Genomic DNA, 20324 nt, shown 5'->3' with positions numbered 1-20324 from the left:
GGAAGCTAACATTCCGCCCGATGACAGGTGGGATAGGCTCCAGCAACCCCTGCAACCCTGAGGGAGAAGCGTCTTAGAAAACGTGTGTGTGTGTGTGTGTGTGGAGGCTAACAACGCTAACAAACACTAGAAATCAATAGTCACACAATTTTTTTTCCATATGTCCCCAAACCTTTCCTCAATCTGCTCAAACCACACCCAGGGCTTCATTAAGGTCACATAGACTTGTGAATGTGAATTAGGTCACAACATGGATTACCACACAGGGATTCGGATGCTAGCTCAGATTTGTGATTTCTATTGTTTCTATTGTAAACAAATATCTTCAGTTAGAAAAAAATCAACAGTAAGAGATATTTATAAAAAGGAAACAGAAAATACTGTCACCTGTGTGTTACCCTCTTGCTCTCCCTCTTAGTTAGGCTGTAGTAGCTTGACCTGCCAGAGTCTCTGCTGCACTCTTTTAACACTGCATACTATAATCAGTCTCTCTTAACAGAACTAACTGTGTGTTTCTTTGCTGAGCAGACCAAGTTCTCGTCAAGTGCAGTCTGATGCTGTTGCTTTTTCTGCCTTGATTGGGTACCAGCCTTCTGGACCAGTTAGACCACCATGGAGCTTCCTGTTGAAACATGCCATGCAAACCTCACCTGCATGCCACCAACCCTCCTGATGACTATTTAATCATAGCCATTGCTTCAGCTGCTTTTTCTCTTTTTGATGGTCAGACCTTACTCTCTGTACATAGTGTGATGGTTTGCTATCTGTTGACCAGAGGAGGATGGGTTCCCCTTTTGAGTCTTTGTCCCTTTCAAGGTTTCTTCTCCTGCTCAGTGCCTGTTGTTAAAAGCTCTACATAAATAACCTTTGACTTGATTTGACAAACATACTGTAGCATCCATATGTCTGCATGACATGCATGGACATGATGTGAACTTGAATTTTGGTGCAAACACCTGTTGTGTTTGGCTAAATTGAAGTTTTATTTATTTTCTGAATTTAAAAGAAATTATACAGTGTCTTAACCAACATTCAACAAGTTTGGTGACCTTAATGAAGACCTGGGTCTGGTTTGAGCTGGTTGACAGAGGTTTTGGGGATGTATTTATGAAAAAAGATTTGGGTGACTATTCACTTCTACTGTTTGTTCGTAACATTAGCCTCGTAGCTCCAGCGCTAAACCAAAGAAGCAAAGTCTGTTAACATATCTTAGCTGATCGTCTATGACTGGAGTAACAGGAAAATTGTGAATATTTATTGCATTCCTTTAACACAACGCAGCACGTATTAGCATTGTGTTGTGCAATCACTGATGCTTAAAATGAATTATCTTTTTATCTGAAGCAAACAGCGGTAAGTTCTAGCGGTTATGATATTTGGGGTTTATTCTGTCAGAGGACTGGAGCAGCAGGAACTGAAAAACTCTGTTTGAGAACTTTAATTTATCTGAGTCAAACCAATCTGTGCGGGACACAGAGCTCTGTAGAATCAATTTACACATAAATGATCAAACCTAAATATATATGTGCTGGTATCTTTCTCATAAAACATGCTGAATTAGATATGCTCAATTAATTTTGTTATTTATCTGAATTATTTACCATTTGAAGGCACAGGCACATCTTCAAATCTTTGCCTCAGTATCATTTTGGTCTCTGCACCGGATATCGGCACCAAAATAAAAATTCTGGAATTGAAATGAACCTGGCAAGTGCACTCCAAGCTTCTCTAAGTGTTTGTCTGAGGACTTGTTACGACAGCCCCCAACACATTCCCTCATTTATTGCAACACAGACCCATCCCCTAGACACACTCACCCTCACTCACGTTTCCTCTGTTCTCTCTCTGCTGCAAGGTTAATTAGATTAGGAGTTCTGCAACCCACTGGGCACCACCACTTAATTTCTGTGTGGAAGCAATGGATGAGTCACCTCACACTAACACGGCTGTATGTTTTCTCATTAGTCTTCACCCTCCAATCACTACACTCACACCAGGCCAGCACACCTGAGACACCACAAGCAACACAAGTGTCCATACAAATCGGAACACAATGCAAAACTGCCTTCATCATCATCACCTCTGCAGACCGCACTGTCCAGGCTCTGATCAAAATTAAAACTGAAATAGTTTGGGTTCAGAGGATTTGACATAGCAAAGCTTTTGTAATTTTAATAGTTATGACTGCAGCTGAGAAACAGCTGCAAACAGGTTCCAGTAATCTGATGTTTCCTATAATGAAGTACTGCAGTGATTTACAATATAAATTCTTGTGATCACATTATGGTTACTGACATTTTTTGTTGATTGAATTACTCTTAGCAAAGTTAATTACGCATAATGCAATTAGAACATATATTTCCTTAATTTAGATTATTTATGCCTGTCCTTGTACGTATTTTGCATGTGTATGTTCTATCTGAATAACTGAATAACAATTCCCATGCTCAGTCCCAAAATCACCTAAACAAGCCAGACTTGATTTTTATTCAGGAATAGTTCTGTAAACTTACAATTTTTCAATTCTTTGAGATTCTAGACTGTTTCTAGGTCGCATCAGCTGTTCATGAAACAAGCATGACTATGCCTTGTTGAAAAGCTGGGAAAGTGATATGCCATTCAAATGAAATTTACTGTGATTGATTGACTATTTCTCTATAAATAGATTACTGAAAAGAACTACTGGGTTTTCTCTTATACTTTCCATTTGGTACAGTGCATAGGGTTTAGAGAGTAACACTAAAGAGTGTAACACTAAAGCAATGATTAATGAGTTGGCATAATCAGGAATTGGAATATCACATTTTATTTTGTTTGAATTTATTCCCTACAGATTCAGTGTCTACAGAGTAGAGTCTGGACAATATATTAGATGACTGGTAATACTGGTGATATTGACAGTCCTCAGTTTTATCAGTATAAAATATATACAAATATATTGCCACCTAATTTTTTGTAATAGCACCGATTGGAATGACAAAATACATAAAATGTAGACATATCTAACCTTTAGCATGAGAACAACATAACACACACCCTTTTAAAAAGAAAGGTAAAATATAATAAACAGAAACCACCCACAAAGAATTCCAGGTAGCTATAGTATTTATATTATTTAAGACTGTGAGTTTCTGTTCTTTATTTGAGAACTGACAATCACATCAGTCAGAAAAGCATGGTTTAACAAAACCACTGCAGCGTGAAATTACAATCTAAATGTATAAATATAAAATGACACCATCTGATATTATCAGTTATCTAAGTTTTTGGCTCTTTAAAATTGGTATCAGCCACAAACTTTTCACATTGATCAGCCCCAACTACTATGCTATGCTATACTACTATGATGCCTGCTACATCTAGTTTTAATGCAAGCAGAGAACAGAGAAAAACTGCTTATAAAATGCAATTAAAATCTACACATCAAATTCAGATTACATACTAGAAATCATAATTCTAAAACATTACATTAGTTCTAATCATACAAGAACCAAATTCATTCATTCTCACAGCCCTCCTGCCCTTTCACTGCTGCAGCCCTGACCACTCTGTTTGTTCAGTCACACGGCCGCTCTATGCTGCACACAAAAGCTGACGGACAGGGATAAAGGAAGTACTGTGAATGATGTGTAGCCAAACACTGAACATAATTAACCCAGCATGACCTCACAGTCTCACCGTATGGCTACCTGTAATAACCTTCATTCCACTCTATTCAGTCTTATTTCTACAACAGTTATCAACCGTTCCATACACACAGACACACAGGAGAAGGCAACGGATGATGGTATGGCACAGTATTATGATGGTGTTAAAAAACACATGAAAACACAAGAGGTAGTGCACTGTTTGATATCAAGATATTAACATTATTTATGTACATTTTCTGTGTTACATCTCAAGGTCATGAATTTTAATAAATGAAATTGAATATGTCTCACAACTCTCCAGGCAATAATTCAATTACTGGTTCTCCTCAAGTAAATTTAATCCAGAACAATAAAGGCTTGCAGTTTAGGGGAATTCCACTGATTTTTCAATTATCTTGTATAAATCAGTCATTGAGATGTAAACAAAATGATTCAGAGTGATCTGTAATTGTACCAATTAATAAGAGGTGTACCAACTCAGATTTCTTGATAGGTCATGATGTCTAGAACACAAATGTGACCATTTTATTTGCTCTCCAAAACGACCAGTGAGCGAGTTTCTATATATAATGTCAAAATAATGGTAAATGTGAAAAGTTTTTGGGACTATTTTGCTCTACAGTGCCTTGTGGGCACCTCTCAAAGCTGCATTTATTGTAAAATATGTTTTGATGCCTAAATCTTATTTCAAAACTGTGTGATTCAAAAACAGTGTATTAGACATCAGTCAGCATGTTCATAACCATTTAACAGCCTTCTGTTATGTAGCTTCCAGAGAGAAGTATTAAATACTTTGGACATCTTGTTCCTCTCAGCAACACTGTGAATAGCTTTCTCTAGAAGAGAGCATTTCATCATCAGATCACTCTGACTTTACTACATATTAACCACTTGGTTATGCACATATTTTAAAAAAATTGCCAGAATTCTCCTTCATGTGAGACTAGCTAATATGTTAGATATATTCCAGCATTTTCAACCTCATCTGCCAGCTAGCATATGGTTGATTACAGTGGACAGTAATGTTGATGTGCTTCCTTGTACTTATTAAAAGAGCAGAACATTTTTAAAACATCTTCCCATTGACTTACCCATTGACTCTACTATAAGTGAGTTAACAGAATTTTTGTTCTTTTACAGGGAAATGACTGATCATGGTAACTGATCATACACTGCAGATGTGGCAGACTGATATTAAGTTGAAAAAATGCTAGAGTTTTCCTTTAAACAGCAAATGAGGCAATGCTGGGATTAGAGCATGGTGTTTAGTTATGCAGTCAGCCAACGGACATTTTCTTCTGAGGTTCATTTGCTTTTCCAGAGTGTAGTGGCAGGTTGCCTTTCATCTATGGCAGTCAGCATGGCAGCGATTGTTTCAATTCCTCTCAAAGCAATGGCAGATCCACGGCTTCCCACCACACACAGAGCAATCTGCGATCAGGCTAATTACAGCAGCAGCGTGAGGCCTCTTTTAGACTGAGCTTCTCCAGTAAACAGACACTCCAGGTTGTGTGTAAACGACACTCAGTAGCTCTAGACTCCCCACCTCAGCAAGCGCCTCTTTAGAAGCCAGCGGAAAGCAGCTGCCTCTTTGTGCTCGGCCAATCATTTATTCATTCACTTTCCACTGATCAAACTGCTTCTTCACACACACACACACACACACACACACACACACACACACACACACACACACATACACAAGTTTGGATGTCAGAATGTGGGGTCATACATATGTCTTATGTATATTATATATAAGTATCTATATGATAGTAATAATAAGTAAGCAATAATAATATGTCCTATATGTATTGTATATATCATATTTATCGTCACTGTCCCCCAAAAAACTTATACCTTCAAAACTTTACAGAAGAAGGAAAAAACATTCTTGACTTAAATGTGTCAAGAGTTTTCCAGGTAATTTTGAAGCATTGCTATCGTTCTATTCACCGTGAAACTGTTAGCTGTTGGTTCCTGACCATTGATAAAGTGGGGGGTAACAAACTACCCTGACTGGGATTAACAAACAGATAGACTACTGTATTTGTAGAACTACAAACTTTGCTTATATGGTAAGTGAATCTGATCACAACAGAAAGAAAAATAACAATAAGCTCTATTTGTACAGTACTTTATATATATAATGCAACTCAAATTACTTCACACAGGGTTAAAAGACAAAAGTCAGAGAAATATTTAAAAATAAATAAATATGTAAATATGTACTTATACTTTATCATAAATGTCTTGCATAAATGTTTTTACACTTTTTGTGTTAACAAGCAACTGAACGGTGTACCTAATAAAGTGGCCGGTGAGTGTGTGTGTGTGTGTGTGTGTGTGTATTGGAATGATTTATAAGAAGTTTCTTAATTTAATTTAAATAAAACAGAAAAATAATAAATATGTAGGTTTTTTGAAGATTTCTCTCTGGTTTTCCTACACAAACCATCAAATGTCCTGAAAATGTACAAAAACAAACACACATGTACACACAATTACGCACAGTCTACAGATGGTACACACCCATGTAACACCGATGAGGTATTTATGGTATTTATTTGAAGCCTGAAGCCTTCCTGGCCCTGAGTCATGTTTTGAGAGATTAAAATGAAGACAGTTAAAGGCTGCTGTTTCTGATTTTTGAACATTTGTAGAAGAGCACTGAAAAGACTTTAAATTGAAGCAGCACAGAAAACTCATAAGTACTAAACACTGGGTGAATCAGATGACCTTAGTCTCGAGCTGTGCTAATACTATTATTCAGAACCGTCTGAAATGGATTTCTAACTCTGAATGTGAGGAATGACTCCTACAGGAAACTGTTGTAAGAATGCTGAACCACTCCAGGGATTAAGTGTAACGCCAGACGAAGTTAGATCTCACTAACAGCCGGCGATGATGAAAGATTTATAGAGGCTCAAGGCAATTCAAGGCAAGACTCATCTTTGGGTCCCCAACACAAGCTATAAATTATACATTCACACAAATAAGTATAGAGCGTTACTCTCACTAGTGTGTGCTCACAAAGCAATTTCTACTTTCCAGTACAAGAAAATGGGTTCCCATAAAATCCATACAGTAGCAGAGATTAGTGCGCATTAGTGCACCAAAATGGAGAAAACGGTCTGCCCCCAGATCCTTGATGCAAAAGCAATGCTGAAGTGACCCTGCAACCTCACTCACATAATTCATATAATCATCAAAATGCCGAAAACGGCCTGCATTTATAGGAACATTCTGAAGCTCATTTACATCCATCAAATCCAACTGGAATAGTTGCATTTTCTTGCAGTTCCAACTAAATGAAAGCACTGAGGTGGTGAACATCAATTAAAGGTTAAACAGAGATTCAACAGAGTGGGGGTCAAGCTCCATAGGCGCCGCACCCCTCACAACGCCTTCACACGCAGACACTGATGTAATTACAGGCTCAGGTTGGGTGCGTGGCAGCTTTCTTTGCGTCTGCCACTCTGTAATTCAATCTCTCCGTCCGTCACAGCCGGCAGGTAGGGCTTGTTTCTTTTGAAAGCAAAGCACCATGCAAACTAGGCTAAAAATATCCAGTACAAAGCCGTGACCAAACAGCGGCGGTGGCTGGATGAGCCGTAGAGGAGCTGTTAGAATGTTCCGGAAGATAAGAGGGAGGTCAAAGAGCCTGTGTCAAAGCAAGGGGTCCAACCCAGCAACACATACTCATCTACTGATGAAAGATCATATTACACACTTTACTCAGTACTTCATTACACTGAATAAAGACCAATATATGTTTTTTGTGACAAATACAGCTCTAAAGTGGAGAAAATCATACATCATTTAAAGTCTACAGAGTATATTTCAACTAGGCTAAAGCTGGAGTGAGAAATGAATAAACATTATGTTAATTATATTAATAGATATTTTTCATTTTGCAATGTGTGACCACTGCACTTAGCCTATATCAACCTAAATCTTACAAAATATTAGCAATGCAGACTTCCTGAACAATCAGAGAAATAAAACCACATGATACAAGAACAACAAAGCAAAGTATACTTATAGACATACACGACAGTATAAAAACAATATTAACTTCTATAACTAAGGCATAATAATATCAAACGATCAAACTGTACAAAAAGAGGATTGTCAATTTAAAAAAAAATCATATTGACAAAAAATGTATTACACTACTTTGTATAAGGAATCATGATTAATCACATTATTTTCTGTAGACAATCAAGATTAACTGCGTTATTTTCTGTTGTTAACCCTCCTGTTGTCCTCATTTTCTGTATGCACCCTGTGTCCTCCGGGTCAAAATGACCCGTCTTCACTAAACCCCACATATAAGCAGCTTAATTGAATTTTAAACACCAAATTTCATCTTGCATATTGTCATTCACCACAAAATGTGTGAATACCTGAGTTTTCCCTCTTCACTTGAATTTCTATAGCTTAGGAAAAGAAAAAAATATACAAAAAGGAGTATTTTTTTTTCCTCCAGTGAACAATTTAAGACAATATGCAATACAAAAATATGAAAAATAACATAACCCATTCAACTAATTAGCACATGTAGGGCAGTATGCAAGTGCACAGCCTTTGCAGATATATTTCTTACACATGCAACACACAGTATGTATTTTACAGTCCTTCTTTTGAGGGCAGAACTGACATCGCTTCCCAACTTGCCCCAGCTGAAGGAGTTTAAGTATCTTGGGGACTTGTTCACGAGTGATGGGAAGAGGGATCGTGAGATCAGCCACAGGCTGGGACAGGCAGCAGCAGTAATGCGGTCACTGTACCGGACTGTAGTGGTGAAGAGGGATCTGAGCCATAAGGCAACGCTCTCTGTTAACCAGTCGGTCTACATCCGACCCTCACCTATGGTCATGAGCTGTGGGTAATGACGGAAAAAATGAGATCGCAAATACAAGTGGCGGAATACTTCGCAGGGTGGCGGGCTACACTCTATTTGATAGGGTGAGGAGCTCGGCCATCCGGGAGGAGCTCGGAGTAGAGCCGCTACTCCTCTGCATTGAGAGCAGCCAGCTGAGGTGGTTCGGGCATCTGATTCCACGACCCTATCTGGATTAGGTGGTTAATGACAATGATATAGCATACTTTGCTACAGGTATATAAGTGGACAAAAAACCTTCTTTGGGATGGATTTATTAGTTTTAATTTAATTTAATTAATTCAATGCCATTATTTTCAACATGTAAACTCAGGATTCACATGATACAGAACATGAAGATCACTTGATTTTCAGAGGATGAATTCGGTTTTCATTACTGTCATCCAATGAAAGTAAGAGTATATCCCATCCTGTATATCCTACACAAAGATTAAAGAACTGATTAGGACAATATAGCAAAGGAACAGAGCAATTATCTAGAGCTAAATGCAAAAGCAGAAGAGAAAGTGCAGCTGCTCATCAGCTCTTACTGCTACAGGTTCTACAAAAAACAGACTGGATAGTCAAAGGGATGTAGGGGCAGGCTGCAGTAATTGCCAATATCACAAAGGAAAACACACTGTGCTAAGGGGAGTGTGCACAAACAGGGCATGGGGGGTGTCCTTGACGATCAGCAGTTTTGTTAGTTAAGTTACTCTAACTGCTGTAAAAGCTGATCTCACGGTCTGCACGGCCTGCAAGCATAAGGTGTTAACAGTGAACAGTGAAGTAGATACAATCAGACAGTCAACAGCTGCCGTCTGTTAACATAACTATGCTATTATTGCTTGGTGGAAATTAGATTACAGGTGTGAGGTGTTTAAAGCAAACATACATTTACATGTTACTTTTTCTTTCACTGGTTGTATTGTTTGGGTCCAGAATATCAGCACTTTTATCACACAATTCATTCATTAAATTCCTCACACACTGATCCCAAAACTGATTCTAAAGTCAACAGAAATCAATGACAGGTGGAGATGGAGAGATTGGGAGTTGAAACATGGCATTATTGGTTATTATTATTTTTACTGCCCAATGGTGAGGGGTCATGTCATCAAAACTCACAGGATGTTTTAGATGCAGGCAAAAGTAGGTGCACTTCTGTCAAAGATTACAGGAAAACATGCATTTTGTTCTTTAAATGGTAAGGCATGATGAGTTATACTTAATCATACTGTAGCCAGGAACATGAAATAACAAGGTAAAAAAAGTCACTTTTGATTTCTTATTGACTTTAAGAAGGTAAACTTTAAAATCAGTGTCAGAATCTGTAAATATGATTTACTATATAAACACACCGTCTTAAATAATACAAATATAAAACTCTTCTACAGGACAATAAAACTTAACATTGCTGTGGCACGCCCCTGCCCCCTGGGCCCTGATGATGATGGCTAAGAGAGCCGGCAGGAAGGTGGGGCCCGAACACTCAGCAGTGATGAACCTCAGCGAAGACGCCGGGGAGAGCCACAGGTGTGGAGCTCGGGCGTAAAGGCCGAGCTCCCTGGATGGACACGAGTCATGGAAGCGATGGCGGGAGGAGGAGGACAACGCTGGTGATGGATATGAGAGGCACCAAAGGAAAGAGCAAGTCCCGAGCTCCGCCCCCGGGCCTGACCCCTGTTAAGCAGCGAGGCTGCTACGTTCGACCCAGGCGGCCAAGTTGCCAGCTGGGGGCGATAACGAGGAGGCGGAGCGGCGAGCTCTCGTTCCCTCTTGGCTCAGGTGGCTGGCAGCGTGAGTGCCTTTAAAAAGAGCTGAGAGGGAACAGAGAGAGTGAGGGAAGAGCAGCAGCAAAAACAGACTGAGGAGGTGAAAATCTGAAGTCAGAGACTGCAAAAGCCAGCTTGAGCCACTGAAAAGTGGCCAGCATAGTTTTGGTTGTTTGGTTGTGCTTACTTTGTTTATTTTGTGGGATAATAAAGATATGGTTGCTCCAGCATTGAATCCTGCTCCAGTGTCCTCCTTGAGCCCGGGGTAGCACATGCGGTGCTACAATTGCCTTAAACATGAATTCTTTTAGCACTGTACAGTATTTTTCAGTGATATTTTTCAGTACTGTGTGATTTTGGGAAGGCTTTGCACTCTTCTGAGTTTACATAAGATGTTGGAGTGTGCCCATGGGAATTTGTGCCCATTCATTCAAAAGAGCATTTGCAAGGTCAGATATTGATGTTTGACAAGAAGGACTGGCTCGCACTTTATTCTAATTCATCCCAAAGGTGTTCGGTGACGTTGAGGTCAGGGCTCTGTTCAGGCCACTGAAGTTCCTCTGCACCAAACTCATGAAACTATGTCTTTATGGAGCACATTCTGTGCACTGGGAATTAAAATATCTATCAATTCTAAACATCTGTCCAATGACAAAGTTTTTAAAGAAATTATCTGTCAAAACTGATCTAATTTCATTGTGCAACCTACATACAGACCCTGGGCCCCTTGTCACTGCATGATGGTCTTGAAGAATGAGCTGCTACACACGTGGAGCAAACAGCCACCAATGCTGAACTGCTGGCTGAACAGTAATTGCTGTGTTGGCTTTTTTGCACCTGCTTGCCACACCTTTATAAAAAAACAGAGACACAGTGTGTCCTTTGCTCCACCGAATCTGAGCTCTGTGCTCCCCAATTCACTTCTCCGACAGGAAGGAATTGTCAGTGTTATTGAGAGTTCACCCAGTTTGCCTCTACACCTTAAGAAAACATGGCCTGTGGAGTGAAGGTGTTTGCAGAAGGTCACTTTGCTGAGTCTTACTTTTTCTTTAATGATAATACAGTAGGGACAGCTGACGCTGGATCAGTGTTCCAGGAAAAAAACAACTGAAGTGCCTACAGCATCTGCTGGCCACCAGAGCCTTCTCATCATGCCCCGGGTGTGAGTCACATCGCTGCCCTCTGTCAATTACAGCATCCGAAGTGAGACCCACTGAGCCGCAGCCGTGTTTACTGAGAAGACAGTGTTTGAGGGGTGAATGCTGCAGTTCTCCTGCCAACACTTCTCCAGAGGAGGAGGACATGGAGGATGGTCAGGGCTTAAAATACCTTTTCTGACCAGTGCACAGTGATCAGAGTGATTTAAAGCAATGGTTCGGTCAAAAATCTGATTTACACAATTTTGCCCTTACCCCAAACACAGTTGATCAGCCGAGACATGATTAGTATCTGAAGCTTGTTTCTTAGTTTGGTACTGAATCTATGGGGCTAATGTAGCTAACGAGCAACAGAAGTTTGTAGCCAACGGTTTATCTCAAATTTGCCTCAAACCAGGTCTAGTAATTTCAAATAAACTTGCTTATGTGATTTCTGTCATACTATTAGAAGTGGGTAATATGACGATATTGTATCACTACTGTGATAAACTACATCATAATATGCTTTTCTGAGAAGATCATGGATGTTGTCAATACATCAGTATTTAAAGACCACTGACCAACTGCACGTTTTATTCTAAAGAGAACATAATTAGTCTTTATTAATTGGATTTAATGCAGTGCAGTATGTGAAACACTGGTTTAAAATCATCATAGTTTTGGACAGTGTTAAACTGTGGCACATAACCATTCACTTTTCCAGACAGCCACAGAAGAGTTCACTGCATTGAGAAAACTGTCTGGCAACTTGACAAGGCTTCTCTTGTGTGAAAAGAAATCTGTATCTGAGAACAATAACAACAACTATAGACTCAAGTCCTACAATTCTCAGACAACAATGTTTAGAATCCATAAACTAGGGCCTAACCGATATATCATTTATTAAGCTTCCATGGATTGTTCTGCTTCAGTTGAAATCCTAATGATGCATCTTTAAAAGTTATACTGGAAAATTGCATTCAGGAATGTGATAATATTTCAAAGAACAACCGAACATCATACTTGACAACAGATAATCATATCAGTCAGTAAAGCACTGTTTGACTGAAACTACAGTCTATACTATCAGTTACTGGAATTTTTAGCTCCTTTAAATCAGTATCAATGATAAAACTGTCATCTCAGCCAGGCTCTGGTGTAAACAGCAGTGTCAGCATAGGAATTCAGCTGAAGATAAAAGAGAGTTTATTTTAATGGTAGCAGGCACATTTCTATCCTGACAGACCTGGAGCTGAGGCTGCAAGTTGGTTAATGGGTATCGCAATATTTGACTCTGCATTATAATAAGGCCACAGTGTTACACATATGTCATTCAGCAAATGAGCACAATACCAAGCACAATACCAGAGATTTGTAGTCCTGACCAGGAGCACACTTATACTGTAGATGAGTGTTCTGACAAATTGTAGCCTTGTTGTTTAACCAAAGTACAACAAGTTTGGCCAAAATTATGCCATATCACATGGAAATAAAGCGTACATTAGTGTGCACAATAGTGAACTTTGTTTTTTGCATTCTGCACTTGTATTGTAAATCAGTATAAATAGTCTTTGTCTTGTGTGCTGTCTGGCCCTGTAAACACAGGTCATGTGTTTATTCCACTACTTCTAATGGCAAAGTTCTTTTTGTTCTTGACAAGACTGTACCTACAGCTTATATGGTTCTAAAAAGCAATGCATCCACTTGTGCATACATGCCCCCTTCATAACCTGTTAGGAAGAGCCGCTTGACCTGAAACAGCCTTTGTCAGTGGAACTGTATAAACTCAACATATGCCTATGCCTGCTGTTATTTAGAGAGATAGCACAAGAGATGAAATATTCATGATTGCCCTGTGTTTCTCTGTAATGAAGAGAACATCTACATCTCAATGATGAGATAGACGAGAGAGAGAGAGAGTGAGAGAGAGAGAGAGAAAGAGAGAGAGAGATTGGCACTCATCAGTACAGCTCCCCATGGCCATGCAGACAAAGCTGTGTAGCTTGCTGCCTCTTAATGAGCTTTTAAACGACTGCGTGAGGAAATCCCTTCATAATTCTCCATTGAGAAAGCCCAGTTTAAAGAGGCTTACACAAACATGCTAGCGTAGTGTGGGAAACTCCACTGTCATGCAGCAGTAGACTGAGCCTAAGGGCAAAACCACATCGTATCTGTTCTATGCAGCAGAAACATCACTAGCAACACAACCAAATCCACCACACTGCCTCAGGACTTCTTTCTTGATCTGTTATGAGTCACTGGAACCAGCCCACAGAGAGTGATTTTACAGGTATTGAAGCCAGAAAAGGCTTGCAAACGGCTTGTGATTCGTTATACAGTACTGGTCTAATGGAAGTGAGGAGGAAAATTTTCAATGGGTCATCAGACACAGAACTGCAGAGGATTCTTATACTAGGAACCTCCTGCACAGTTCCCTGCTGTTCCTCTGAGCAGGGCTGAGTGCTGGGGGGGTCGAGTGCTGCCAAGAGGTGGGTGATATGGCAAAAATCTAATATCATGATATTTTAAGAAATAAGATTTTTTTTTTCTTTGATAAGTTAGACAACACAATGTAGTGCCACATTTATTTTAAAATACCACCGAAACTATCAATACAGTGATTTGTTTTCAACATTTTACAAAATGTGATGCATTAAATCCAATTAAACTGGACTCACAGGGCTCACTTGGTCATCAATCGGGCAGTTAGGAGGTACAGACAATATCCATGACATGTTCAGTGAAGCGCACAGTGACATATTGTAACATAGTTTATCACAATAACAAATTGTCATACTGCCCAGCCCTAATGCTGCTGGAGAGGTTACAAAGACAAATGTACATATTTATTCTAATGTAGGATATTCTTATTTGATATTATTAACCATGTATCAAGTTTAATTGTCTGAGATACTCTGTTTATAGAAAATAAAAGAAAGTTTTTTTTCAAAATGAAAATATAAAGTTAGATACTTGGGGAAGAAGTCCCCCACAGACAGGGGGCAAAAGGCACCCTTTTATATTACCACAAAATATTATTTACTTATTTAATACAAAGTTGTTCACAGGTGTTTCAATGACTGGAAAGCATTAGTATTATATGCTACATGTTCTGATCACGCTGGAATTAGGCAATATTTCTAAACATAGTGCTGGAAGTGAGTTAGAAGTTAGTCTTGCAGGCAGATTTACAGCCACACCTGATCTGTTTTGTCATATCTTACAATTGTCTGCAATTACCAATTAAATGTTGAATTTAATAATAATAACAATTACAAAAAATAATAGTAACAACAACAACAACAGCAATAGTATTAATAACAATAATAATACCACAAAAGTAATTAATATTGTGTTATTAACATAATCACAATTACTATTTAATTTATTTACAAAACTGACATTTGAAGAGTGTCTGCTTGCATTTGTCATTGTTTATTAAAATGAAGTGTAATCATTAGGACATAAATTCATAGAAGCATACATTTTCTTTTTAAAGTATTATATTTTTAGTGCAATACTTTGAAAAATAACACAATTTCTGAAAAATGCAAAGACTAGAGATGATGTGATGTCTGAATTATATCTTCTGTCAAATCTAAACAACAACTTGACACAAGTTTCACAAGAGGAGGTTCTTCCCACAGGTAGGTGGCATTGTGCACCACCTTTTTGTGGTAAAAAAATGACTGCTGTTACAGTTTATTTTTATACAGGTCTATCTGTACATAGGTTTTGCCCAGATGATCATGTACATGTCAAACTCATGCAAAGATACGGTTTTCAATAAATGGAACTCGACATTCTCCACTTTCCCCCATTTCCTCTCATCCTTATAATGCTCATTTCTTCCACACAAAGCTCATTTTAGATGGGTAAGAGGCTATGATTATGTGTGTAGCCTTCAAATGCATAATGGAGAATACAATAATTACAAAGAACAGGTTAACCAAGAGGACAGGGCGTAGCAAATGGAAAACGACCACCACAGGATGACTACTGACCAGATATTATTTGGGTAGTTCATACATTCTATATCTAAAGCAGTGGCTCTTAACCTTGGTTCTGGAGTAACCTTGCTCTGCACAATTGAGTGCTATACTTGGTCCAACACACCTTAACCCACATGACCTCATTAACAAGTCCTTCATGACTTGACGTGTCAAAGCAGTGAAAACCAAAATATGTAAGACAGAGTGGACTCCAGGACTGAGAAACACTACTTAAGAGAAGTTAAATGAGGAAGCTCTTCTGCAAGTGATACATGTGGAAACCACAGATCTGTATCACCACCCATAAATCATGGGTTTTGTGAATGTCTTTCAGAGAAATCTTCTTGTCAGTTGTTGTCTATGTTTGGCACAAGAGACTGATGTTAGCAGCTGTTAGAAAAGAACTTGTATGTTACCAGTTTCCTAACAGTAATCACTTTAAGGTCTGCCAGCCGAGCTCTATGATGTGGTTTGTAGATAATGTTATTACTACCCAGTACAGACTGTTTTTGGACACAGGGTGAGCCAAGTGCTCTTCAAGGATGGAAGATCACAGCTAGAAAGCTGACACCATTAACTCTCGCCCTGGTCGAATCAGTGGCACTGCGGTTTCCTGTCCTATATACTGTACTCATTACTGTGATGCTGGTGTGCTTTTCACCAGCTCCTCTGTGGGCTATTTCACTTTTTATGGGAAGTGTGCAGAAGAGCTCTTAGATGCACAATATGAAAGGCATTGTGCTCTATTATCAAATCATAAACTGAAAGGTCAAACTGCAATTCATAGACTAGATGAGCTTAAAACACCTCAACTCATCAGCAGAGTTGACAGTTCAGAGAGATGTCACAACTTTCAATCACTACACTTGAAAAGATGGAGATGATACTAACCTTTTTTGCCAGGCATCTTAATTTAAAAGGGTTGAGGTAGGCTCAGATAGTATATGACCTTAACCTGACATGAAAAAAGTGGAGGCTACAGCTGTACTGGCCAAAGGCTGACGGCCTGTTTCCACAGCTGCAGAGTTCTCAGAGCAGGTACAATGTCAGATCACACACAGGAGGGCCAGAGAACTGGCTTTGTAGGGAATAGTAATTCATCACACTTGTCCGCCTGGTCTCACCAATTCAGGTCAGTACATTGTCAGCAACACTCCCAAACTACAGCAAACCTTCTGCAGCCCAAAAGCTGCAACAATACAGCATCATCCCATTCACAAAAGAACAGAAATCTGTTGCAGTCTTCTTCTTTGTGAATACTCATATTACCAGCCAACGTTTTGGTAAAACATAAAATTTGGATATGGGAGAGAAATAAATTAGACAAAAGATCAAACAAGGAACACAAGAAATCGAATTAAATGTTAGAATAAAAAGACAATATATTTAACTTGTTTCAGTTGTGTATACCACGTCCACTGAATAAAATGTAGCACATCAACATATTTATCACTAGGAATAGCTAGGAATAGTTATTATCATTTTTATTGGCATCAGGATACAAGTTTCCCCGACAGACACATTGTTACAGGCTGCAAAACCAGTATGGATAGAAGTAGACTAGTAGGAACGTAGCATTAGAAGTACTGCATAACATTAGAGCAGTGGTGTGAACCTCAGTCTACTACATGCAGAGGAACTTACTTAACTACTTTGCTACAGATCCATGTGATTACTTAATTACACACACTTTTTTAACTATCAACCCATTAAAATTCTTGATGAGGATGATAATTATTCTCACTCTCAGGGTTTTGTGTACAATGTGTGAAGCAGTAATGCTACTGTCACAACAAACCTGCATCATCATCATCATAAAGACCGTTTTAAGGAGCAACAAGACAGCATGGAGTCCCTCTGCAAACAGAATTGGACACTATGGAGCAGTTGCACATGAGCCTAAAGTCACCATGCCTAAGGCAAAGCATCAGCTAGAGGGGTATCTCTAGATGTAGCTCCATATAATACCTTTAGTGTGAGTTGAAGTGGTGTTTGTGATCCTTATATAAACATCTAAATCAGTGGCTGACCTTACTAATGCTGTTGTGGCTAAATGCAATTAAATCCTCGCAGCAATGTTCTAACTTCTAGTGTAAAGCATTCCTGGAAGAGTAGAGGCTGTTACTGCAGCAAAGGGGGAAACTTACTAGTAATACCCCATTAATACTTTTGGACACACATCATATCATTTTAGAAATGGTCACACTCATGCATGCTTTGATAAGCCATATGGCATATGGACCTTCTTAGGCGCTACCTCAATCCACAGCACAGAACAGTAACCACAGTAGTCTGACCTTATTAAGGACACTGATTTGACAAGGATGACCAGAGTTCTAACAGAAATCGTGAGCAGTGCTGTACTCAGACCACAAACATAAACAGCTCTGACATTTCAACTGGATCAAAGAATTAATGCTGAATGCAGAATTTACTGGCATGTGCTCATCAGCATGCACTGCTTCAGGCTAAATGGGCTCAGTGAGAGACCAGGCAGATGGACTAATCTCCTCGAAAGATAATGAAAGATAGCCAAAGCCTGTGCCATAGTGCGTGCCAGTGCATGGCCTCGCAGCCCAGTTTTACACATACTTTCAGGTTATATTTGGCTCTCATGTTTGATGAAGGGGGGTAGACACACACCTCTGCTATGTGTGACTTAGGTCAGCAAAACATTTGGTAATACATTGCTATGGGGGATATTATAATTCCCTTATAATGCACTTTATTATAAACACATCAGTCAGTTTTAATGATCTGGCTGCTTATTACTACATTATAAAGCAGTAACTAGGCTGAATTATGCATATCTCAGAGCACTGGTAATGCTCTTATTAAGCTTTATCAAGCCATCATTAGCCATTATTAACCAATGTGATTAGCCATCATTTGCTTCCAAAAGGCAAAATGCACAGTTAAACTATATTAGGTTGACAGGCTCATATTTTCTACTAATGTATTATTATAATAACAATATAATATAATATATAATAAAATAACAATATAATAATGTCTTAGTTTGACTTAACAAGACTTAATAAGTACATTATTACTACTGGCTTGAAAAAGCTTAAAAAGCATAATAATGGACGTTTAAAATGTTATGCAAAAGACTATGAAGTATAACAGACACATGAAAATCTCCTGGAAAATGTTTAATTCAATGCAGTAATGCGCAGCCTGTTGAATTACCAACTACTGGCATGCTAAGGCTTAATAAGTGCATTTCAAGGTCATTATAATGGAGTCATCTGTTTGAAAGTTTTGGGTAATCACAAGATCAGTGCTCTTAAATGCGGTGTAAAATATGGTTAAATGAAGACTAAATAAAGATGCAGTAACAGTTGCACAGATAAAGTGTTTAGGAACTAAATGTTAATGACAAAAATGTAGATGAGAAAATAAGAAAAAAAGATTAGTCTTCTCACAAATATACATGAGCAGAAATCAATGCACTGTCATTTGAAAATACTCAGAAAAGTACAAATACATAAAAAGTTGTTATACAACTAATAACAACAAATAAATGTTGCTCATTAATCTCTTCATCATGCTCATTTATAGTGTGATAGCACTATGATGCAGTTATCACTCTGTTTTCACTCTGTTGGTGCTAAATTGTGCCCACAAATACTGCACAATCACAATAGAGAACAGCTCCATTCTCCTTCCAGGAAACGTCTACAATGTTAACACTTCAAGTGATATCTGAATCTGCCAGCAATAACTTCCCTAAAATGTGTACATGTTTACAATTTAATACATTTAAAAGATTGAACGAACACAGGAATTACTTACTTCAGTCCCAGGCTTATTATTCAGGTATTAATCCTAAAATATATTATTCAGTAACTACTAATTATTGAGTAACTACTCCAAAACTAAGTTACATAGGCCACGTTTACACAACAGGTAAAAGTGGCCTAAATCCGATCTTTTTCCTTATATGTGACTTAGTTACAAGAGCAAGGAACTGAAGTGTAGGTCCACACACAGCTTTATTTAAGGAGTTCACTTCTGAATAAAGTGCATGTGCCAGTGTTTGAGTATCATGTAAACTTGCACTCTGACCATGAGCATGTAAGAAGCCTACAAACTGAAATTTGAACTTAAAATGACTGAAAAACAAATAAGTACATAAAATAACAGCAGAAGTTCCAGGTTATCGGTTTAACCTAATACCACAGAAGAACACCATGTTCTGAAATGTCTACACCAGATCTGCAAAAAACCTGTGTGCCTGCAGGTTAGGGTTAGTCCTAATCAAGCATATGTACACCTGAATCTGTTTGTTTAATGAACTGGTATCAGTCTTTAAACACTTGCTCCTGCTTGGACAACATAGTAAAAGCTGGGAGCCAGGTTAATATGCTCTAATCTTTCTTGACTATCATAGTGGTTATATAGAGGCAGAGGGGATTTTGACCAAAGCTGTGTAAGGGGACAGTCCATAATAGCAGAGTTTTATTTTTGCAACAAACTGTTTACTCCTGTACCATGCAGTGCATCCTGTGCATTAACCACATCCTCCTCCCCCTGCAGCCCCTCCCTGCCTTTCAATCTGTCTGTGGAATCCACAGTGTTTCACAACCGCAGACCTTGCCTTTCTTCTGCTGTCCTCCCTCTGCCTAAAAACCATATTTCTCACAGACACACACACACACACACACACACACACACACACACACACACACACACACACACACACACACACACACACACACACACATAAACGCACTGACTCACTGCAATACTAAACACACCCCACCATTTCAGAACAGCAGGGCTGTAAATCTGTGACCTCACGATTCCATTTCATTATGATTCGTTAGGAAATTACTAAAATTTGCAATCCAAATTTTCATTCCATTTCATGAACTCAGTTCTAT

General features: G+C 38.7%; 1 protein-coding gene across 2 annotated transcripts in view; it reads right to left on the bottom strand.

The window, feature by feature from the left end:
* Window positions 1-20324, bottom strand: part of osbpl3b (oxysterol binding protein-like 3b) — a 77350-nt gene that overhangs the window by 43677 nt on the left and 13349 nt on the right. The window lies entirely within an intron of this gene.

This window comes from Pygocentrus nattereri, chromosome 3 (assembly GCF_015220715.1).
Source record: "Pygocentrus nattereri isolate fPygNat1 chromosome 3, fPygNat1.pri, whole genome shotgun sequence".
NCBI lineage: Eukaryota > Metazoa > Chordata > Actinopteri > Characiformes > Serrasalmidae > Pygocentrus > Pygocentrus nattereri.
Note: the sequence above shows the minus strand (reverse complement) of the source record. Positions and strands in the feature narration are given on the sequence as shown.